This window comes from Medicago truncatula, chromosome 4 (assembly GCF_003473485.1).
Source record: "Medicago truncatula cultivar Jemalong A17 chromosome 4, MtrunA17r5.0-ANR, whole genome shotgun sequence".
NCBI classification, from domain to species: domain Eukaryota; kingdom Viridiplantae; phylum Streptophyta; class Magnoliopsida; order Fabales; family Fabaceae; genus Medicago; species Medicago truncatula.
Genome location: NC_053045.1, coordinates 14268822 through 14294986, shown reverse-complemented (window position 1 = coordinate 14294986; position 26165 = coordinate 14268822). Strand labels below are relative to the sequence as shown.

At 34.1% G+C, this 26165-nt stretch overlaps 1 long non-coding RNA gene across 1 annotated transcript; it reads left to right on the top strand.

Annotated features, from left to right (window-relative positions):
- Positions 1-14705: 14705 nt before the first annotated feature.
- Positions 14706-15259, top strand: LOC25497759 (uncharacterized). The gene is made up of 2 exons (XR_003006910.2): positions 14706-14849; positions 14966-15259. It is a non-coding gene; the product is annotated as an uncharacterized lncRNA (long non-coding RNA).
- The last annotated feature ends 10906 nt before the right edge of the window (positions 15260-26165 follow it).

Genomic DNA, 26165 nt, shown 5'->3' with positions numbered 1-26165 from the left:
TTCCATTCCAGAACCCCGAACGTTAGAACAAAAACATCTCTTTCATTCAAATTTCTTCTTTATTCTTTCCTATTGATCAATTCTTGTTTCTTTTTCATTCTTCTTCCCATTTTGATTGTTCAATTTTGTCGTTCCAAACTGCCGCATCCAATTATAGTGAGAATTGTCGTTGTTTCTAGAAATGCGTCAGGTATCGTGACTTATTTTTTTTATTTAAGCAGCCAACCTAATAAAATCTGATAACACGCATAGACCTGCCTCACTATCAGCCAAAGTCTTTAAGTCCAAACAAACGAACAAAAGCCTCATCACATATAACCATTTCAGCAGCAACCAAAAATATGCTAGCAGACTCCCACAACAACACAGCGGTAACACCTGCTAGAAGCCCTCAAAGTACAACAGATGACTTACTCAATTGTTATAATTAACTACCTCACAACCAAGAAAAATCAAATCAAAAAGAAAAATCAAGTCACCATACCTGACGTGGTACTGGAAATAACGACAATTTTCAAGATATTTGGACTCAAACGAACGACGACGATTCTCACGAAAATTGAAAAATGCGGCAGTTGGGAACGACAAAATTGAACAATCAAAATGGGAAGAAGAAATTTTATGAATATAACTGATAAATTTAAGGACATTCAGATGAAAAAAAAATTATGTGAAATTTTAATTGTTCTAAGCCAGTCTTATAGTGTAAATTAATTAAGATTGAACACCTAAATATAATTAAGGCAAAATTACATTATGGGTCCTTTATCTTATTTATTTGTAACAATTTGGTCTTTTATCTTTATTTTTTCCCGTTTAGGTCATTTATCTCTCTTAGAAGCACATATACATCTTTTTTCTCATTTTTTATTAAATATGAAAAAAAATTCAGAAATATGATGAAGATGTTCATCATCTTCATCTTCTTCCTTTGAATCTTCATCATCTTCTTTAAATAAAAAAAATTCTACTAAAATATATCTCTAAATATCGTGAATTAATGTTATATTCACCTCAAATCTTCTTTTAAACACAAAAATCAAAACCTTAAGGCTTAATAGGTCATTTGGTCCTCTAATTAATTTCAAGTTTTCATCTTAGTTCCATAACTAAAAAAACTCATGTTTTGGTCCCTCACGTTTGTCTCCGTCGGTCAAATAAATCCAGACTGTTAAATTTAACTTCAAATGTCTATGGTGGACCAACATTATAGATAGTCCACCATAGACCTTATTAATTTTTCAATTTTAACCATTTGATCTTTTTTTAAGAGAGAGGACCGTTGGATCATGCAAGTCTATTGTATCTTCCAATGAATCATCAAAACTTAATTTTTTTTTCCATTTCTTCATCTTCTTCCCCAACTTCTTTATACAATCTTCAAGAACATTCATAAAAAAATCCAAAAAAAACCCAGAAAATCAAAAATCATTTACATGTTCTTAATTCCTCCACCATTCTCAATTCATATTATAAAAATAGGAACATCATTAATCATTATTAAATATTCTTAAACAAATTTCCTCTCTACCATCAAAATTAAACTCTCAAATTATGGATTCATTTTCCTCATTCAGGTTTCCTTTTCAACATCCAAAACAACCCTTTTTGTTGTTTCAACTTCATCAATACCCTGCCTAACAGGTAAAGATCTATGAAATTGAATATTCATTATCTCTTCAACCACTCCATCAACACTACTCAAACACTCCACTTCACAACCTAGATTCAAAAAATTCAAAACTTAACAACATAACGAGGGTGGAAGACGGGACGGAGGGGATGTCGCATGAGGTGCGGTGTCATCGTCGGGGTTCAAGGGGAATTAGGTGTTTTTTTGGTTGGGATTGAAACGGATTAAATCGAATTGGGATTATGTTTTGTTGATGAAGGAAATTGAGTGAGAATTCAATGGAATGTGGTAAGGATTGCAAAATTTTGTATGAAACTGAATCACGGAGAAGAAAAGAATTAACCGTTTATTTTTTCAATTGCTATGGAGTTGATGGAGTGAGTTAACTGCTTCTCTACAATTGTAATTTTGCAGTTATGTTTCTTTTGAAAAAATAGGAATTTCGATGGAAAGAATGATTTCTATGGAAAAAATAAGAATGATTACTAACTGTTTCTTTGAACATCCTTTGTGTTTGAGGATTGAATCCACATTTGGATTCAACCTAAGAAGGAGAAGCTTGTGTTATTGTTATTGATTTGGATTTTGCATATTATGAATTAACTATTTGAATTTGATGGAAATTGTTTTTGGGATTTTTATGGTTTTTTTCTTTTCGATTTCTTTGAATGTTGGAAGAGATGAAGATCCAGATTTTTTTAGAAAAATAAAGTGAGTTTTAATATTTAATAATTTTCTGGATTTTTTTAGGTTTGTGTTGATGAAGGTATGAAGATGGTGATGAAGATGATGAAGATGATGAAGAGAATGAGGGAAGAAGATGAAGAAATTTGAAAAAATAGTTGGTGGTCGTATACGATTAGATATAGTAGACATGCATGATCTAATGGTTGTATTTTTAGAAAAAAAATATCAAACGGTTTAAACTAGAGAAATTAATAAGGTCTATGGTGGACCATAGGCACTTGAAGTTAAATTTAACAGCGAGAGATTTTTTTGACCGACGGAGAGACAATTAAAGGACCAAAACATGAGTTTTATTATGCTAACAATTTGTTTTGTGTAACCGGGTGTGGAGCTTCCGAAACAGCTACACACCTATTTATTGCTTGTGATATGGCCTATACACTGTGGGTTCTTGTCTGGAATTGGATAAGGCTGTCGATGGTCCCTCTTTGTCAGCTTCGTGATCATTTCATTCAGGTTTCCTTCATGGCAGGGATGCCGAGTGCTACCCATTCGATCTTCAAGGTTATATGGTTTGTTTATGTCAGAATAATCTGGAAGGAAAGAAATAACCGTATTTTCAAAGAGACGGTGTCTTCATCCTTGGTCCTTTTAGAGAAAGGCAAGTTATTATCTTTATGTGGCTTAAAGCTAAACAAGCTTCTTTTCATTATTGTTATCATGATTGGTGGAGATACCCGCTGCCTTGTATGGGTGTCTGCTGATTTATTTTTTATGTTTGTTGGATCTCTTGTAGGACTTTGATTCTGTAAACTTTGTCAGTGGTGTTCTTTGCACTCCTTGTGCATGGAGCTACACTATTGTTATATCTATATATCCATTTTGATTTCTCCAAAAAAAAAATTAAAAAATAGGACCAAAATGAAAACTTGAAATTAATTAAGGGTCCAAATGACCTATTAAGCCAAACCTTAATTTCACAAACGTTGCAAGGCAGATGGTGGATGCTTAGTCACTGGCGGAAGGGTTATGCTTTACGAAAGTTAAGATTGTTCTAGAAACAACAAAATTGATGTGCAAAGCTGCTCTCAATTTTGGGGTTATTTTTATGCCGGATTTGAATATTGAGTTAGAAAATAATAATAATAATAATATACGGTGTGACAATCTTTTTTTTTTTTTGCGATGAAACTAAATCTCTTTCTCTACAGGGTTTTGATTTCTGTGTTTAAAAGAATATTTGAGGTGAATATAACATTAATTCATGATACTTGTGTAGATTTTTTTTTTGATTCAATGAAGATGATGAATATTCAAAGGAAGAAGATGAAGATCATGAACATCTTCATCATATTTCTGGATTTTTTTTCATTTTTAATAAATATATATTTTAAAGGCTAAAATATGGTTTTGGTCCCTGCAAATATGCCTCGTTTTGGTTTTAGTCCCTGTAAAAAAAATTTGTTGTTTTTGGTCCCTGCAAAATATTTTGTTTTTGGAAATAGTCCCTGCATGGATTATTTCCAAAAACAAAATATTTTGCAGGGACTATTTCTCTAATAAATGGGTTCAGTCATCATGTGCCACGTGTGCAAATCATCACAAAAGTGGAGTCAGGGACCAAAACCAAAATGAGGCATATTTGCAGGGACCAAAAACAACAAATTCTTTTTGCAGGGACTAAAATCAAAACGAGACATATTTGCAGGGAGCAAAACCATATTTTAGCCTATTTGAAAAAATAAAATTGTGTTTTTTTTTAAAAAAAAAAAATGAGAAAAAGGTTGTATATGTGCTTTTATAAGAGATAAAAGACCTAAACGGAAAAAAAATAAAGATAAAGGACCAAAATGTTACAAATAAATAAGATAAAGGATCTCTAATGTAATCATGTCTATAATTAAATAAAAATTAACAGTATTAAAAGTTACCTTATAATTATAATTGATTTTTTTCTTAGAAAAAATTGACTCATTTATGACATTTAATGTTGTCAATGTATATTACATTTTGATTGGTTTATATCATGAGAGGGTAAATACCCTCTAAACAAGATAGGGTAATCTAGAAAAAAAAACCCGAGCATTTTATTCATTTCACACATATTAAGAAAAAATGTACAAGCGAAAGAGAGAGAAAAATGGTTTTGAGTGTCTTGTGAACTATTGGTGCATTTTCCCTTATGATAAATGTAAAGTAGAACATATCGAATTAGGAGTGATGAAAATAGTACTAATTAAAATTATAATTAGTAAAAAGTAATTAATAATGTATTGAAAAGTGAAATAAGTCAATTTTTTAGGATAATATTTTTTTTGCAAATGACTCAGTTGTTATAGGACGGATGGAGTATAAAATAGATATTAAAGAAAATAGAGTAATAAATATTTAAACATATAATACAAAAAGTAACAATAAGTTTTCATTAGTATTGTAAAGCCACATATAATTTGGGACAATTTTTTTTTAAAATGACATATAATTTGGGACAGAGGGATTACAATATTTGATGGTTCTTTCCCAAATGCCCTGTTAGCATAGGGTTTAGGGTTTTGGATGTGTTTATTGATGGTTGTTTTTGGTTTAATACAAAGGGTAATGCTAACTTGCACATTTAGGGCATATGTTAAGCAACTCAAAAGTAGAAATTTTTTCTTAAATTTTGTTCATTTAATTAATCAAAAGTAAAAAAATTAAATTCAAATGCATTAATTACAACAAAAAATTTATACTTTTGACTCATTAACTGTGTCTTAAGCACAAGTTAGCATTTTTCTTAATATAATGATGGTATATGATGTTGGGGACGAATTGAAATTTAATGATATGCTAAAGAGAGGTTAGAGGGTCCCTCAGACATTGGTTAAAAGGATAAAAATTGAAATATTGCATTGTTAAGTGGAGAAAAGTGATGAATTTGACTTCTTTAAAGGTACAATATTGTTGAATCCAATGCAAACCTACTACTTTTGTCTTCCATAACAAATGCAAGACATTTGTTAGCCTGACCTATACTCTTATTAGAAGGAATGGAAAACGAAAGGTGAGTTAAATAAATATGAAAATATATTAGGTTATACTCCCTTCATCCATTTCTATAAGAATACAAACATTTTTGTTCCACCTTCTAGATCCTTCATATTCTAGAGGTTACCTCATAACGAGCTACCAACCGATAAGAATCTTAAGAAAGAAGGTTGTTATATTGTTTTTGTCAGCTGTTTTTGCAGGCAACATGAAGAAACCTCTTCACACATCTTTTTCAACTACCATGTAACACTGAAAATTTGGAAATTATGTAATGGTTAAAGGCAAATTTTATTAGAAAACCTAATCCCTGCACAAGACGAACAGAGACCGGTCATTCAGAAACTACAAAACAAAGACGCTGTATATATGCGGAACACCCAAAACAAACTTGAGTCAAACACTAACTCATGATCTCAAATCAAAAGCGATCGGTCCACTATACTTCAAAAACCAAATCAGTAAGGTACCCTTCACCTTTGATCCACCGGAGAAGACACCATAACCATTCAAAAAACTTGCAACTAGATACTAACTCATGATCTCGAAGCGAAATCAATCGGCCCACCATAATCCAGGAAAAAATCCTGAAAGGATATCGACAGGTGGGACAGTGGTGAAAACAGAAAACATGTCAAAAAAGAAAAGGCTCATTTAAAAAACCACCCATAGTCGAAGCAGCCAACATAAAAGCTAGTGATGGTGAACATGGACCCAAAGCATAGGCGTCTAACAACAAAAACACTACAACCAAAACTCACCACACCACGAGCTCACCACCACCCCAAAAAACACCGTTAAAACATCCATAACCCTATCTAAACAACACTTGTACCCCCTTGATCAACTCCAGTCCACCAAGAGATTTGACGTCCGCTCTGAGTCCATAATTTCTACCATGATACCTTCTAAACCACACCCTTACAACCACGACAAACCACGTCACTACACCACTGACCCACCCCGTGAACCACCACTTCCTACCAATAACCACCATAAAACCACCATTAAAACACCAGAAACAGCTGCCTGTCACCACCACAAAACCACCCAAAACCCCGTATGTCACCACTGTAGAACCTAACACCCCATCACCGCCATATCTCACGACCAAACATCACCAAAACACCCCCTCCCATATCCATGGTCACCGCCTTCAATTCTGCACTACATCGCCACCACCATACACATCATTCCACCGAAAACCACCACCCCATCATCATAACTTACGTACTCCTCAAGACACTCCACATCACAATCTTCTCACCACCATCGAGCCACCATAACTCGTGACCTCCTCACCACCACCACTTCATCACCACCAAAAAACGAGAATGAGTTCAGATCTGGACATATCGAAGAAAAACAAGGACAAAAAATGGACCAAAAAACACAGAAATGAACACCGACAAAGACCTAGAGGGGGACTGAAGAAGGTGGTATGGAGATGCAGTCTCGATGCAGCACCACACAACCTCTTGTCCGGCGAGATCCACGCACCCCACTCAAACCCACAGTCCAGAGCAACACACCTACAAACCCAAACGAACTCGTGAGTAAACCAAACCCCAGAACGCCAACAACCAACCACTCTATGATGGATGATCTGGTTGTCGAAGAACGAGGGCTGACGACGAGATTTGAGGAAGAATAACAACGGGATGAGAGCAAGCATCAGAGGAGTGAGGTAGGGTGAGACAGTGGTATGGTGTGAAAATCTCATCGTACCACCATCGATTTGCCTTGGTTGTGGATTGGGGGAAAAGCTGCTGAAAGTTGTTTGGTTTAGAGAGAGCTTAGAGAGAGAAAGTGCTAAGAAAGGAAATTGAAAGCAATCTATGTAGGTAAGATGATTTATTAGGAAGAGGAATGGGATGCTTCACTCCACAAACTCATACCCTTCTCTTTGATAAATGTATTGATTGTTCATATTGGCTTCCTTTGATCAATAATTGTGTAAGGAACTAAAGCAATCTAGTGCAATAGATTCTTATAGCTGCGGTCCTACAAATTGTCTGGAAAAATTGCATAGAAAGAAATAGGAGGTATTTCAATGACAATATCAACTCTAAAGATCACCTGATCAATAATGTGATATTGGAATTTAGTTGCAGTTTTAAGTCCCTACAAGCTCACACTTCCTATATGACTGACTATAAAGTATCCTAGCTTTTTTACATTCCTTTCAGGCCTAATCCTTTTAGGAGTAGCATTGATGATGTTTACTGGCTTTTTCCTATGTCTGGTTGGAACAATGTGTACTATGTATACTATTGGAACAATGTACCACACTTCCTTGGGGATTTGTGCAGAACTTAGGTCATGCTACTGCATTGATCACCGAGCTCACTAGAACAATGTATACTATTGGAGAGGTTCTGTTATTGCACCTCACTATTATTTGGATTTAAAGTGACTCCTTACTGTTGTTTAGAGCCTTCAACCTGAATACTAGAGTGCATTGGCCCTTAAGGAATCGCTGTAACAATTGCAAGATAGCTAGAAATCTCAATACTATTTGTACACATATTCATAGGGCTATGGGTTGCATATGTTTTGGCTAAAAATGGCTATGGGTTGCCTAGCTTTACCTCTCAATGGTGGAATGACCCTCCTCTATTCTTAGGCTCTCTTCTTTCTAGAGATAGCTCTGGTTTACCTCTCTAGATTGGTTCGGGCCTCTCCAATCTTTTAATATCTTTGTGCTTTGATAAAAAAAAAAACATAAAAGAAAATTTTTAATTCATAATAAATTTTATAGCAATTAATATTTAAGATATTTGGTAATTTTTAATTTAATATATATTTTATAAATTAATAAATTAATTTTTTCGCTAAATTAATTAATCGATAAAATTAGAAACAAAAATGTTTAATAACAACCAAAAAGACTACAACGAAAATAGGTTATATATATATATATGGTGGTGTCGTGCGTACATGAAGTACAATAGAAGCCTTCGTTTTGCTTTAAATTATAATAAACTAATTAATTATAAAGAACAAACATGGATATTAGTTAAAATGATAAGAGTAAAAATGGAATAAAAATTGTAAAGTATAAGTTATAAATTGAAACATTTTTTATAATAATGTGTGCAAATAAATTATAGGCTCGTGAAATAAACTATAAATTAAAAAAAGAAAAATATTTACCAAATACATATATTTTAACCAAATAAAATTATAAACTATAAACTAGTTTCTCAGCTTTCCATAACAGAGTGATAATAATTATAGAACTTGAGATTGGATTGATTCGACGGACGCATTACCTATTGAAAATAAAATGAAGTCAAAGTTGAAATTGTCAAAATATAGTAAATTATGAGTAGCAACAAAAATATTACCTCATTATATATATAAAATATTACCTTATAAATAAAATGTGAACAGAGTGGTACTTTCAAATTGTCAAAATAAAGTAATATAAAAGAGTATAAAAAATTTGCTTTTTTTTTTATATGGACTTTAGGAAATGGTGTAAAGTTGTACTTTGAAATTGGCTTTTTGTATAGCGAAATTGCTTTTCCCACAAACAAAAATGCTCACTCTTATAGACATTTTCAAAAATATCTTCACGTGACTGTTATATATCAACATAAGTTAAATCATGTTGAGCTAATGTGAATTAACTCACGTTCGGTATATACCAACATGACTTAAATCACGTAGCGTTCTGCTATAGAACAACACAAAAATAGAAACCATTCACATTCAAATTCTCCCAACTTCTCCTAAATTTGAATTCCCACAAACTCATGTAAATCAAGTTCAATTTCAACTCCAACATCAAGCAAGTGATTATAAACATTTGGCAGTGGTTTTTTTTATTTAAATATTAGATTTTTTGATAAAAGTTGTGGAATTTTAAGGTATTAAGGTTGATTTGCATGTTAGATTTTTGCTTGTTAATGATCAATTAACTTAGAAATTGTTGTTTAGATGTTGATTAGTGTAAGTTTGACTCAAATGTGGTTAGGTTAGAGCTAGAAATTGTTAGATTTTATGTTGAACTCTAGGTGTTTGATAAAATATCTCAAAGGAGATTTTGAAGCTTGTATTGCTTTAGGTTCTTGTTTTGATGATGTTAGGATATAGCAGTTTATAGTTCCTTTATATTGTTTTATTTGTTGGTTGTTTATGTTCTAAGCAATATAGCATAAAATCTTGTGAAAGCACTCAACAATCCATGTCTAATGTGTTCCTTGTGTCTTGGATAGAATTTTTGCATGCATGACCCTTTTTTCAAGCTTGTGAATCGATTCATCCAAATCTGAATCGTATCATCAAAAGTCTCTGACTTGAGGTGAATCGTTTCATGATTTTCTGAATTGTGTCAAGACTGAATCGAGTCAAATTACTTTGAATCGTTTCAATAAAACTCTCTTACTTAAGATTGAATCGACTAAAATTTATTTGAATCATTTCAATCTTCATCCTGGATCTTTTGAATCGATTCATTTTTGGTCTGATGTGTTTCAATCTTCATAGCATCTTCATAGTCTTCTAGCTTGTCTTTTAGCTATCTGACTCGATTCACACATTTAGTGAATCGATTCACATAGTTGTTTTTGGACGAAAATTTTCACTTGCACCCTTTTCTATATATACTCACTTCCTCATAACACCCAACTCATTGAATTAGTTACATCGATTCTCTCTAGAGTCTCTAAACCTCATTAAACACTTTTTCTTAGAATCACTTTGTTTTTTGAGTCATAAGATTGCTAGAGCGCTATAGGAATTGTTAGTTGCTTCAAGGAAATCGATTGCGTTAATCAAGGTTCTAAAGTGAAGTGAATAATCTCATTCCACCTCCAAATGTCTTGGGTGTTCTTTATAAAGTTCTTGTGTTTAAAGGGATCTAATTGTCGGATGGAACATCAAAGAGTTTGAGTTAAGAACTTCAAGTGTTGCACAAGTAATCAAAGATTCGAAGACATCAAGAAGCACCAATTTCAAAAGGTTTTGAAAATTGGGGGAGTGATTGCATAAGAATTGAATAACTAGGGTAGTTTCAAGGAATTCTTGTCATCACATTGTAATCAAACATTCAATATTCTAGTGGAAGTCCTTGGTGGAGGCGTTTTCCATCAAGAAGAGTAGACGTAGCCCAAAGCAATGACGAAAGGGTGAACTACTATAAATCTCGGTGTTTTCTCTCTTCTCAATCCTCTTTAATTTTGCTTAATTGTGTATTTGAAGCTTGATAAATTGATAGTGATGAAATTAAGTGTGGTCTAGGTTTAACTCTTTAAACTTGATTTTGATTTGTCTAACATCACTATAAGATCACACTTGGTTCTAATTCATTGACAATTTATCAAACACTTACACAATTGTGTTAATTAGTATTATTGATTAATTGTTTCTAGGTTTGGTTTGAGATTTTGCTTGTTTTGTAATTTGTGTGAATTGTGTTAATATTGGGTTGTATTAAGATTACTTAGAATCTCTCAATTCAAAGTTAATATTAGCTTAAATGTAGTCTTGTGAGTTTTGTTCATTATTATTGAATCGTGCTTAATCCAACAAGTCGTAAAATACCTTTTCTAAAAACGCTTTCGCTACAAACTCGAATTGATTTTTAAAATGCTATGCACCCCCTCTATTGCGTATTACATTGTCATACCGACCAACAAATTTGTTTGTTTTTTGCATTGTTAATGATGAAATTGAATTGTTAATATTGATTATAGTGAGTTTGAGTGCAATGTGGTAGCTTAGAGAATGAAATGACACAATGTAGTAGTTTGGGTACAAATACAATGTGAATTGTTGTTGTTGTTCATTAGTTAGAAATGACACAATGTCCTTATGAAAATCATTGATCTTTTACATGTTTTATTTTGTGTAGATATATTTGAGAGACCGAACAAGTTGAGAGCCGGCATGGCGTTATGAGCAGTAGGAGTGAGGATGTGGAGAGGACGTCTTCCTAGGCGGATATGTCCTAGATATTGGACCCTAAACAACAGCACGAGCAACTTCATCCTCAACATAATGAGGCCCAACATGAGGCCCAAGAGAAGGCCAAACTGGAGGGTTTTCCTAGGGGGCCTACAGCCTCAACGTCGCTTCTATCGAATTTCGGTAGACACGTGGCATGCAGGCTTTGGAGCGACGCCACGGTAAGTATAAGACATTTTTGGCAAAATTTCAAAAATTTAATTTAAATACAACATCACGATGATACCACATATTTAGGGAGAATGTAATGTAATGCAACGTTTTGTTTCGTTTATTTGAACGGAGATAAAACTAAAACTAAATAAATTTGTCGTATTCTATTAATTTTGGAATTTATTACGCGTACTTGTGTATTTTTAGTTATGATTTATTTTGGATCATGAATGAGTTGTAGTTATTGATGTTTCTAAGGCATGGCATGCTTTTAAAAAAATGAACATAACATATTGTACGTTTGGGGTATTAAAAAAATAGCATCATTGTTAAGAATTGATGAAATCTTAACTTACCTAAAACCAACATGAGTTAACTCATGTTGGCTTTGTACCTACGTGGCTTAACTCACGTTGCCTCAACGTGACTGGTTCAACGTGACCTAATACTACCGAACATGACTTAAGTCACGTGGCGGGTATTTTAGGCACAACACATGGGACTGAGCAATTCCCTTTAGGAGAAGAGCAAATCCCTCGTATAGCAGGTTAACATTATTTTGGCCCCGTTTGATTTTTATTTTATTTTTTTGTAATTTAAAGATTAATTTTTAGAATATTTAAGAGGAGCACATGTCATATATGTATCTTTTTAACAAGGCAAAATAAAATATAGTAATAACAATAAGCATTCCTCAGAGCCACCGGCCATGATAATCAAAATTTGAATTAACTTATTTAGCCTTCGGCCGCCGGTAGGATAGTAACATGACTTTATCTAATAAATGATGAATTGTTGTTTTTGGATTTTCAAACTGTTGTATTTTGGTTTTCCAAATTCTGTTTTCTACCGAAGTTGTTACTAGGTTGAGTCACGACCAGGTCGCTCTCTTTAAGACGTTTCGTGGCACTGCCCAAAATTGTGCAAGACAGACTATCAACCACGCCGCCTCCAGGATAAAACAAGTCCAGCTGCTGCAACTGTACGGTTGACTACTGCACTGTAGAAAACCGTTCGAGAATTACACTTTTAATATGGTACTAAGACCACTCTTTTAATACTGAAACCAATATGGTACTATGACCACTCTATTATGGTGTTGAGACCACTCAAATATGATGTTACCACCATTCTAATTTTTTAACTTCTCCAAATATCAATATGGTATTTCAACCACTCAAATATGGTGTTACGACCATTCTAACATCTAACTTCTTCAAGAATTGAAGAAGAATATATATGTTTAAGACCATTCTTATTATACCGAAAAGGGACTATGATCTTAAAATATTATTTATTCTAAAAAGACATAAATAATTGAGGGGCTATGCTCTTAAGACCATTCTTGATTCCGAAGGGAAAATATATCTACAAGGGACTATATGGTCTTAAGAACACTCTTAATTCCGAAGGGACGGAAAGGAGTAGAAAAAGGAGAAGACTTGTCAACACAAGTCGAAGGAGGGAGAAGAGAGGAAAAAACACAGGAAGCATCAACTGTGAATTTCGATTTGTGGAATGCACTGTGTGAGCTCTCTATTTATAGATAAAGTTCACAACTAATAAGTGAGAAACTTTGGGAGCAAGTAATTCTCATATTAGATCTAGTACAAAAATATCTCAAATTGAGTCTCAAAATATATCATATTGAGTACAAAAATATACTATTCAGTACATAAATATATTACTGAGTATCAAAATATATTTCAGATCATGTACTAAAATTTATTAGATTGCCTACCCAAATATTTCAAATTGTGTTCCAAAATATTCTAGATTGCAATCCAAAATATTTTAGCAAAACTTGGGACTAAGAAAGCACTTTCTAATAATGATTAAATTAATTATTTAATTTATCATTTCCAAATAATAAAATATATATCAATATATATTTTTTCTCTAGTGCTTACTTCATTCACATAACTATGTACCTCTTAGATGTACACCTGGACTATATAAACACTACTAATGTGTGTATTTCATCCGATGTGGAACTTCCACTTTTTTCAATTCACACAACACTAGTTCTACCCAACATGGGAATTTGTGTTTAGTCTTTTAACTCAATTTCCACACATGTTCCAACATGAATAGAGTCTTCTATTTTGCTAAATATTGTAGTATTTTGTTCTTTTCATATTACCCAAAACATGAAAACCAAATTACAAACATAATAGATCGTCCAACCTTTAAATCGTCTGTTAAATAGTTAAACGGAATAAAATGGTTTGAAATAGTTGAAGATCAACCATAGGGAAACAAACCGAATGACGAACATATTGTCAAATGATTAATGATACCTCACCTAAACACATGCCAGAATAGTTAACCATCGCCTACCACCACCACCTCAAAATGTTTGGTAAAAAAACACCTCTCAATATAATATAATCATAAGTTCAAATATTTTACATACCTCGTGTCAGAAAATATACTTTATACACTAATATATTTATCTTTAATTTAAATTATGAAAAACATGCTAACAACAATGTTTTATAGAAGTATGTTTTATCTTTTATAAGTGTCATAATTATTTATAGGTGACAATTTATGAGAAATACTTTTTTTTAAGGACCGATTAGAAAATAACTATAATCAAAAGTATTTGGACTTACACATAAATGATAAAATTTTAATGAAAAATAATTAATTCACATTATTTAATACATTTTACTTTTAAATTTTACCATCTATGTGCTTGTCAATATAATTTTTATTTAGATTTGTGTCTAAATAAGAGTTGATCCAATCCGATTTAATATTGACAATTTTTTTATTTAAAATTGAGTTATACAACCAAGTTATATAATCTAATTAAGAGTAGAGCTAACAATACTCTTTTTTGAGCACTTTCTCTAGTATTTATTATCTTATTGGTTTAAATCATTGTGGGTATACACATTGGAAACAGAACCCGCACAAAGTGGTGGAACATACATTGATTTTTTATCCAATTAAATAGTGAGTGCTACAGAGAGTATTTAAAAATGAGTATCGCTAGCATTCCTCTTTGATTAATAACTCTATCGCCATATTAGAGACTGACCACTCAAAAATGCGATTTTGACAACATTGTCTTTGTCACTCAAAGCATTGACTTGGTTTACAAGGAAACATCCAAGAAGGACACAACCTAGCAAAGTCAAAAGTAGCGCCAAAATCAAACTAAAAAAATACTTTAAAAAGCAATTAAGCAACCACCACCACTAATTTTCGATTATAAATTACATCATGTGTTGAACATATGTTGTAGCAAGAATAATGTCTTCAAAGAGGTTCTTCCTGATTTGGGGGGTTCTCTTTCTTTGTGTGTTGAGTTTTTCTACCAAACCATTAGCAAGGAACATTCCTAATGTTTCTGAATTCTACTCAGGTAAGTGAACTTCACCAAATATAATATCAATTTTAAATTATTTGAATTTACACAATTATGGAGAATGAATCATATAGTTAAGCTTCCCTGAATTTTAAAATTTAATTATTTTGTAGGTGCAAATGAAATGGGTCCAAATAAAAGATTCCTTGGTCAAGAAAATAAACGACCTCCGTGTAAGAGGGGAATAGTGACTTATGCTGTGAGGCAAGACGATCCACGTTGCCACCACTATTTATGATATGTTGTTGAAAAATATGGAATTCTCATTAAAACAATGAATATTAATTGATACTATTTATTTATTGTTTTTGACAAATTTAAGTGATACTCATATACTATTTATGTTATATTCTAGTGTGTGCTTGTATTTTAATTATTATAAATTTGTTATAATTTAATTCCGACTATTTTACTTTTATATATATGTTTTAGTTTTAGTATTCAATAAGTAAGTTTTTTTTTAACAAAACAAGATATATATTAACACCCAAAAAGCATTCTCCTAGCACAAGATGTATTGAGAAAAACATCAAAGTTTACTACAATAACAATATCTGAAGAAAAAAAATAATGAAAAAGAAAGAAATTAATTAATGTCGAAACAAAGAAGAGGACAAAGCCATCAACTATGGTAATATACAATAAAATTAGCATATTTTGCTTTTAGTCAACAAAAAGAAAGCAGCTTGATTTTATCCAGAAGCTGAGGGATTGATTTTTCCTTATTATTAAAAACTATGCTATTACTTTAATTCCATAGAACTCAAGCACAAGAGAACCAAACTAAATGCATTAAGGATTGTTGTGCTTTAGAAACACTTGTTGACAGAGAAAACTAATGAAAATGATCTGAAATTTCACAGGGATCAATCGAAGAAAAATTTAACCAATTATGCACAAGGTGATGTGATCCTAAAATTCTCTCTCTTGACAAGAATAATAAAGTCATTGTGGAATAAAAGAACCAAATTAATTTTGGGTTCAAAGTTTTATTTTCGTAGGTCATGATATGTCTGTCTTGTTTTGGCTATATCTGGAGCTCTGGATGTCCGTTTGAGGTGATCTTTAACTCGTTGGAAAACTTACGAAATTCTCTACATTTCATCTGTTTGACTCAAGTGCAAATTCGGAATATTTAATGGTTTAAAATGAGTTGTAAGTTGAAAACGTGGTTAAATTGTGTAACCTGAAGAATTAAAGGAGGTGTTTGTGGAATTGTAACGTCTAGAAATAATCAGCCTTTACAAATCAATGTGCAAATGAATATGTAACCTCCTCATGCATTTATTAGCCACCAACTTAGAGAGTCATTTTGTAACCTTTTATTTGCATTAATCAGCCACCAAAAAATTATTGTAATTAGTGGCTGCATTTCCTTTCATTTTCTAAGAGTTTTAGAGTCAAAATCATCATGTAATAAGCTCATATAAATAGAGCACGATGTGATCCTAAAATTCTCTCTCTTGACAATAATAATAAAGTTATTGTGGAATAAAAGAACCAAATTAACTTTGGGTTCAAAGTTTTATTTTCGTAGATCATGATATGTCTGTCTTGTTTTGGCTATGTCTGGAGCTTCCGATGTTCGTTTGAGGTGATCTTTAACTCGTTGGAAAGCTTACGAAATTCTCTACATTTCATCTGTTTGACTCAAGTGCAAATTCGGAATATTTAATGGCTTAAAATGAGTTGTAAGTTGAAAACGTGGTTAAAGTGTGTAAGCTGAAGAATTAAAGGAGGTGTTTGTGGAATTGTAACGTCTAGAAATAATAAGCCTTCACAAATCAATGTCCAAATGAATATGTAACCACCTCATGCATTGATTAGCCACCAACTTAGAGAGTCATTTTGTAAACTTTTATTTGAATTAATCAGCCACCAAAACATTATTGTAATTAGTGGCTGCATTTCCTTTCATTTTCTAAGAGTTTTAGAGTCAAAATCATCATGTAATAAACTCATATAAATAGAGCACGAAAATGATATGTAAAGAAGTTGAATTTTATAGAATTTTACACATATGTGTATTGAGAGCTTTGTCTCTTGTGGTTCTGGATTGAACCATCCTTGATCTTATCAAGAAATCATATTTCTTGTGGCGATCCTCGCATCCATAGACTTATCACTTTCTTGGATTAGAAAGTGTGGCGTCCCTGTCTATCCATTTCATTTCTTCATTTTTTAGTCTTTTCACCATTTCCACCAACAATATTCATAATTTGCTTCCGACGGCTCCGTGGCACTCATCACAAGGTGTCAAAAGGAAGTGAAAATATTGCAAATTAGAAACAAATGAGTTGTTGTTTCAACATTACAACACCCACTCACACGAATTTGTGATTCGTGAGCGATTATGCCGCGTCTAAACATATTATGTCATGTATAAACCGATTATCCTTAGTAGGCAACCTATTGTGAAGAAGACACCAAGCAAATAATAAAACCTTCAAGTGGACATGTTTATGCCAGATGAATTCTGAAGCTGCAGCAAAACGGTGTGATTCCTAAGCAGTGACAAAATGGTACACACCACGAACTGTGTATCCATCAACCGGGTCTAACTGTCAACGCCACTTATCATCAATATTAACCTGCAAAGTCACATTAAGAAGTAAAAATCTTTGTCATTGTTCTCCAACTATGAATAAACAAATTATACAACCACCTAAACTGCTCACGCAGAGTATTCTCCCCTAACCACAAATCCGACGAGAAAAAAATATATGCGCAATTTCCAACCTTTCTTAGTAAATACTCTTCAAACCAGTTCCCCACCTCTAAACCAACACCATTATGTATAAGCACCAACTTCTACTACTGATAAGTCAATAATTATGTGGTTAAGTGTTTAGTTTATTAGAAATCTTATGTGTTTTAGTGTCTTTTTAGAACTTTCGTGCTTCAAATCGTTGGTTATTTTATTTAAGGATCAAATATGGTGAAATCAAGTCTTAACACAAAATAATGGATTTAGAATCATGGTTAAGGAAAGAAAGGATTCAAGCATGATTTGTAACGCCCACTTTCGTTTAATTATTTATTTAATCAAGTTTAGGCAATTATATTATATTTATATAATATATGTGTGAGTTTTGTTGATTTAAGATGATTTAGTTGATTTGAATGATTTGATGTGTTTTGATGATTTGATAAGATTATGAGACTTATCTTATTGTTAAATAAAATAAGATTTGATAAGAAAATAAAAATATTTAGTTGAGGGCTGTTTTGAGATTTTAGAGAGTTTTGGGGGAGAAAGTGAGATAAGATAAGATATTAGAAAGAGGTATAAAAGAGATAGACCTAGTTTTAGAAAAAAAACAATTGCACGTACGACTGTTTTTGGAAAAGAAGGAAAACCAAGAGAAGAGCTAGAGAGAGGGCTGCGATTTCTTCAAACTAAGGTAAGGGTGAGACTAATAATTCAGTAATGTTGATTGCTATAATTCTGATGATTAATTGACAAAGTTAGGATTGATTTAGAAAAGTTTTGAAATTAGGTCAAATCCCTAAATTTGATGATCAAACGGTAAAACTGGATTAGATTGATGTAGAAACTGTCCTATAACCTTAGAATATGTTTAGGATGAATTCTGGAAACGAAATTAGGCTTGAAACCATAAGATTAGATGGATTTTTCAGAAGAACTGCATTCTTCCCGAGCCTATGTTCATCGCTCGCCCTGGCGAGTGATGATCCTCGCCTCGCGAATGATGAAGTTCATCGCTCGCCACGCGAGCCAAAACCCCTCGCAACCCTACTCGCCATAGCGAGCATGTCGTTTTCTGAGTTTTTGACTTTTGAGTTGAACCTTAGATGCCTTTGAGTACCTTTAGGTGTCTACTATTGATTAGAGAATGATTTAGAACGAGATTGAACCTGGAACGACCTTAGTTGGAAATCTGGCTTGTACTCGCCATAGCGAGCAGATGCTCTCGCCTCGCGAGCACTTCCAGAACTGAGTGCATTTGAAGATTGTGAGACCTGAGTTGTTTGGATTGGTTAGGAAAGGAACTTTAGGTACTAATGAGACCTAATAAAGATATTAACTGAGAACTGTGAAGCTTTTATGAAATTTTAAGTGAATATAAAGTAAATTATGGATTGATTGCATTTACTTGAATTATTATTGAATGATCAAGAAATTGTTGAAAATGAATTGTTATTAAGCTTGATGTGATTTGATTATGCTGCAATTGTTATTTAACTAAGTTGCATGAGTCTGAATTAAGTTGATGATGAACTCCAAATTATTGGATGTATAAGTGATAAGTTGATTAAGATGTTTTGTTGATAGAGTCCATGCATTAGCATACATTGAGCTTTGTCCTCACCACGATCGGAGCTTTGTCCTCCACACGATAGGAGCTTTGTCCTCCCAACGATTAAAGTATATTAATACTATGATGATGATTGGTACCACATGCATATAAGTGTCTAAGTTGCATTGTCGCATTTGTCGAGTTTAAAGATGTTTATGTTATTGATGATGATTGAAGCTGTGATTACTTGATAATTGTTTATCAAAGATGCAATGTTGATTAAGACTGATTATGATGTTAATTATGATTTCGAATTATATTGATTAATGTTATTATGTTATGAAATCTCACCCCTTCTGCTTGAAAATGTTGCTCGTCGTATGAGTAACTTGCAGGTGATCGTGCTTAAGTGTGCAGTTTGCTGTCGTGAGTGGCCTTGCCTCACTGAGTCGTCTAGGTCGCTCTGATACGTAACGGGATGGGGTGTTTGTTATGCATGCTTCATTCTCTTACGTGAACATTTGTGTTATTTTTATAATGTTGATTAACTATTGAAATATTTTGATGGGGCCTACGTGCCAAAACGATTTATGGATTATGAAATAATTTTTGCTGCAACGTTTAAGTTATTTTGTTAAATTGTTATTTAATTGATTTGGATTACGTTGAATGTGATATCCCATTTATGCATGTTGTTTACTCTGATAAATGTTTAGAAATTTTTATATTGGGAAAACGGGGTGTTACAATTGGTATCAGAGCAGGTCGGTCCGTCCGGTCAATTAGAAGAGTCTTGTCGAGTCTTAGTAATATTTATATTACTATCTTATGTTGTTGTTGCTGCTTGCTGTCAATATCAGAATGGCTGGAAGAAACGATGCTGCATTAGGTGCTGCTCTACAAGCTGTTGCCCAAGCTGTGGGACACCAACCTAACGCGAATGCTGGAGTGAATGTTGAGACCATGATGTTGGAGACCTTCATGGGGAATCATCCTCCAACTTTCAAAGGAAGATATGACCCCGATGGAGCCCAGACGTGGCTTAAAGAGATTGAGAGGATTTTCCGTGTGATGTAGTGCACTAAGGTCCAGAAAGTACGATTTGGTACTCATCAGCTAGCTGAGGAAGCTGATGATTGGTGGGTTAGTCTGCTACCTAACCTTGAACAAGATGGAGCTGATGTGACTTGGGCTGTGTTCAGGAGAGAGTTCCTGAGAAGATACTTTCCGGAAGATGTTCGCGGGAAGAAAGAGATCGAATTCCTTGAGCTGAAGCAAGGAAACATGTCGGTGACCGAGTATGCTGCCAAGTTTGTGGAGTTGGCAAAGTTCTATCCACACTACACTGCTGAGACTGCTGAGTTCTCGAAATGCATCAAGTTCGAGAATGGTTTGAGGCCCGATATTAAGAGGGCGATCGGATACCAACAGATCCGAGTTTTTCCTGATTTGGTGAATAGCTGCAGAATCTATGAGGAGGATACCAGAGCTCATTACAAGGTTGTTAATGAGAGGAAGACCAAGGGCCAGCAGAGTCGCCCTAAGCCTTATAGTGCCCCTGTTGATAAGGGCAAGCAGAGAATGGTTGATGATAGGCGGCCTAAGAAGAAGGATGCTCCTGCAGAGATTGTCTGTTTCAACTGTGGCGAGAAAGGCCACAAGAGCAATGTTTGTCCTGAAGAGATCAAGAAATGTGTCCGGTGTGGCAAGAAGGGTCATATTATAGCTGATTGCAAGCGAAATGATATTGTGTGCTTCAATTGTAATGAAGAGGGTCATATTGGTTCCCAATGCAAGCAGCCGAAGAGGGAGCCTACTACAGGTCGAGTTTTTGCTCTGGCTGGTACTCAGACAGAGAATGAGGATCGTTTGATCAGAGGTACTTGCTATATTAATAATACTCCTTTAGTTGCTATTATTGATACTGGTGCTACACATTGCTTTATTGCTTTCAATTGTGTTTCTGCTTCGGGTCTTGATTTGTCTGATATGAATGGAGAGATGGTTGTCGAAACTCCAGCTAAGGGTTCGGTGACTACTTCTCTCGTATGTTTGAGATGTCCTTTATCTATGTTTGGTCGTGATTTTGAAATGGATTTAGTTTACCTTTGAGCGGTATGGATGTGATTCTAGGTATGAATTGGTTAGAGTACAACCATGTACATATCAATTGTTTTAGCAAGTCAATGTATTTCTCTTCCGCTGAAGAGGAAAGTGGTGCAGAGTTCTTATCTACTAAGCAGCTGAAGCAAATGGAACGCGATGGTATTTTGATGTATTCTTTGATGACTTCTTTATCTATTGAGAATCAAGCGGTGATTGATAAGCTACAAGTGGTATGCGACTTTCCTGAAGTTTTTCCAGATGAAATTCCGGATGTGCCTCCAGAGAGGGAAGTCGAGTTTTCTATTGATCTTGTTCCTGGAACGAAGCCGGTGTCGATGGCACCTTATCGTATGTCTGCTTCCGTGTTAGCTGAGTTGAAGAAACAATTAGAAGATTTGCTCGAAAAGAAATTTATTAGACCAAGTGTTTCACCTTGGGGAGCGCCAGTTTTGCTAGTAAAGAAGAAAGATGGTAGCATGAGGTTGTGTATTGACTATCGTCAGTTGAACAAGGTAACTATCAAGTATAGGTATCCACTTCTGAGAATTGATGATTTGATGGATCAGTTAGTGGGTGCAAAATTTTTCAGCAAGATTGATTTGAGGTCAGGTTATCACCAGATTAAAGTGAAAGATGAAGATATGCAGAAGACAGCTTTCAGAACGCGTTATGGTCACTATGAATATAAAGTTATGCCTTTTGGTGTGACCAATGCACCTGGAGTGTTTATGGAGTATATGAATCGCATCTTCCATGAATTTTTGGATCGGTTCGTACTTGTGTTTGTCGACGATATTTTGATTTACTCCAAGACTGAAGAAGAACATGCTGAGCATCTGAAGATTGTCTTGCAAGTGTTGAAAGAGAAGAAATTTTATGCTAAATTTTCTAAGTGTGAATTCTTGTTGAAAGAAGTAAGTTTTCTTGGCCATGTTATTTCTGGTGATGGTATTGTAGTGGATCCGTCTAAAGTTGAAGCGGTATCGCAATGGGAGACTCCTAAGTCAGTTACAGAGATTAGAAGTTTATTGGGTTTAGCTGGTTACTACAGAAGATTTATCGAAGGATTTTCCAAGTTAGCACTTCCGCTAACACAATTGACTTGTAAAGGTAGAACTTTTGTGTGGGATGTTCATTGTGAGAACAGTTTCAGTGAATTGAAGAAGCGTTTGACGACTGCTCCGGTTTTGATTTTGCCGAAGTCCGATGAGATTTTTGTGGTGTATTGTGATGCGTCCAAGTTGGGTTTAGGCGGTGTACTTATGCAAGATGGTAAAGTGGTAGCTTATGCTTCAAGACAGTTGAGAATTCATGAGAAGAATTACCCGACGCATGATTTAGAGTTGGCAGCTGTGGTCTTTGTATTGAAGATATTGAGACATTACTTGTATAGTTCGAGGTTTGAGGTGTTTAGCGATCACAAGAGCTTGAGGTATTTGTTTGATCAGAAAGAATTGAATATGAGGCAGCGTAGATGGCTAGAACTACTGAAAGATTATGACTTTGGTTTGAATTATCATCCAGGTAAAGCTAATGTTGTTGCAGATGCCTTGAGCATGAAGACATTGCATATGTCCGCTTTGATGGTTAGAGAGTTCGAATTACTTGAACAGTTTAGAGATATGAGTTTGGTTTGTGAATGGTCACCTCAGAGTGTGAAACTGGGAATGCTGAAGATTGATAGTGAATTTCTGAAGAGTATTAAAGAGGCACAAAAAGCTGATGTCAAGTTTGTAGACTTGTTGGTTGCTAGTAATCAGACTGAAGACGGTGACTTTAAAATCGATGACCAAGGTGTGTTGAGATTCCGAGGTCGGATTTGCATTCCTGACGATGCAGAGATGAAGAAGATGATTCTTGAAGAGAGTCATAGAAGTAGCTTGAGTATTCATCCGGGAGCTACGAAGATGTATCACGATTTAAAGAAGATTTTATGGTGGTCTGGTTTGAAACGTGATGTGGCACAATTTGTGTATTCCTGTTTAGTTTGTCAGAAGTCGAAGATTGAGCATTAGAAACCTGCTGGTATGATGGTATCTTTAGATGTGCCAGAATGGAAATGGGATAGTATATCCATGGACTTTGTGACAAGTTTGCCGAATACTCCTAGAGGGAACGATGCAATTTGGGTAATCGTTGATAGATTGACGAAGTCGGCTCATTTTCTACCGATTAATATTAGTTTTCCCGTTGCCCAGTTGGCAGAGATTTATATCAAGGAGATTGTGAGGTTACATGGTGTCCCTTCGAGCATTGTATCAGATAGAGATCCAAGATTTACTTCTAGATTTTGGAAAAGTTTGCAAGAGGCTTTGGGTTCGAAATTGAGATTGAGTTCGGCTTATCATCCGCAGACAGATGGTCAGTCGGAGAGGACAATTCAGTCGCTAGAGGATTTGTTGAGAGTTTGTGTTCTTGAGCAAGGAGGAACTTGGGATAGTCATCTTCCGTTGATCGAGTTCACATACAATAATAGTCATCATTCTATTATTGGAATGGCACCTTTTGAGGCTTTGTATGGTCGGAGATGTAGAACTTCGTTGTGTTGGTTTGAGTCAGGTGAAAGAGTGGTCTTAGGACCAGAGATTGTTCAGCAGACTACAGAGAAAGTTAAGATGATTCAAGAGAAAATGAAAGCGTCGCAGAGTCGACAAAAGAGTTATCATGATAAGCGCATGAAGGACCAGAGATTGTTCCTTTCATTTTCTAAGAGTTTTAGAGTCAAAATCATCATGTAATAAGCTCATATAAATAGAGCACGATGTGATCCTAAAATTCTCTCTCTTGACAATAATAATAAAGTTATTGTGGAATAAAAGAACCAAATTAACTTTGGGTTCAAAGTTTTATTTTCGTAGATCATGATATGTCTGTCTTGTTTTGGCTATGTCTGGAGCTCCCGATGTTCGTTTGAGGTGATCTTTAACTCGTTGGAAAGCTTACGAAATTCTCTACATTTCATCTGTTTGACTCAAGTGCAAATTCGGAATATTTAATGGCTTAAAATGAGTTGTAAGTTGAAAACGTGGTTAAAGTGTGTAAGCTGGAGAATTAAAGGAGGTGTTTGTGGAATTGTAACGTCTAGAAATAATAAGCCTTCACAAATCAATGTGCAAATGAATATGTAACCACCTCATGCATTGATTAGCCACCAACTTAGAGAGTCATTTTGTAAACTTTTATTTGAATTAATCAGCCACCAAAACATTATTGTAATTAGTGGCTGCATTTCCTTTCATTTTCTAAGAGTTTTAGAGTCAAAATCATCATGTAATAAACTCATATAAATAGAGCACGAAAATGATATGTAAAGAAGTTGAATTTTATAGAATTTTACACATATGTGTATTGAGAGCTTTGTCTCTTGTGGTTCTGGATTGAACCATCCTTGATCTTATCAAGAAATCATATTTCTTGTGGCGATCCTCGCATCCATAGACTTATCACTTTCTTGGATTAGAAAGTGTGGCGTCCCTGTCTATCCATTTCATTTCTTCATTTTTTAGTCTTTTCACCATTTCCACCAACAATATTCATAATTTGCTTCCGACGGCTCCGTGGCACTCATCACAAGGTGTCAAAAGGAAGTGAAAATATTGCAAATTAGAAACAAATGAGTTGTTGTTTCAACATTACAACACCCACTCACACGAATTTGTGATTCGTGAGCGATTATGCCGCGTCTAAACATATTATGTCATGTATAAACCGATTATCCTTAGTAGGCAACCTATTGTGAAGAAGACACCAAGCAAATAATAAAACCTTCAAGTGGACATGTTTATGCCAGATGAATTCTGAAGCTGCAGCAAAACGGTGTGATTCCTGAGCAGTGACAAAATGGTACACACCACGAACTGTGTATCCATCAACCGGGTCTAACTGTCAACGCCACTTATCATCAATATTAACCTGCAAAGTCACATTAAGAAGTAAAAATCTTTGTCATTGTTCTCCAACTATGAATAAACAAATTATACAACCACCTAAACTGCTCACGCAGAGTATTCTCCCCTAACCACAAATCCGACGAGAAAAAAATATATGCGCAATTTCCAACCTTTCTTAGTAAATACTCTTCAAACCAGTTCCCCACCTCTAAACCAACACCATTATGTATAAGCACCAACTTCTACTACTGATAAGTCAATAATTATGTGGTTAAGTGTTTAGTTTATTAGAAATCTTATGTGTTTTAGTGTCTTTTTAGAACTTTCGTGCTTCAAATCGTTGGTTATTTTATTTAAGGATCAAATATGGTGAAATCAAGTCTTAACACAAAATAATGGATTTAGAATCATGGTTAAGGAAAGAAAGGATTCAAGCATGATTTGTAACGCCCACTTTCGTTTAATTATTTATTTAATCAAGTTTAGGCAATTATATTATATTTATATAATATATGTGTGAGTTTTGTTGATTTAAGATGATTTAGTTGATTTGAATGATTTGATGTGTTTTGATGATTTGATAAGATTATGAGACTTATCTTATTGTTAAATAAAATAAGATTTGATAAGAAAATAAAAATATTTAGTTGAGGGCTGTTTTGAGATTTTAGAGAGTTTTGGGGGAGAAAGTGAGATAAGATAAGATATTAGAAAGAGGTATAAAAGAGATAGACCTAGTTTTAGAAAAAAAACAATTGCACGTACGACTGTTTTTGGAAAAGAAGGAAAACCAAGAGAAGAGCTAGAGAGAGGGCTGCGATTTCTTCAAACTAAGGTAAGGGTGAGACTAATAATTCAGTAATGTTGATTGCTATAATTCTGATGATTAATTGACAAAGTTAGGATTGATTTAGAAAAGTTTTGAAATTAGGTCAAATCCCTAAATTTGATGATCAAACGGTAAAACTGGATTAGATTGATGTAGAAACTGTCCTATAACCTTAGAATATGTTTAGGATGAATTCTGGAAACGAAATTAGGCTTGAAACCATAAG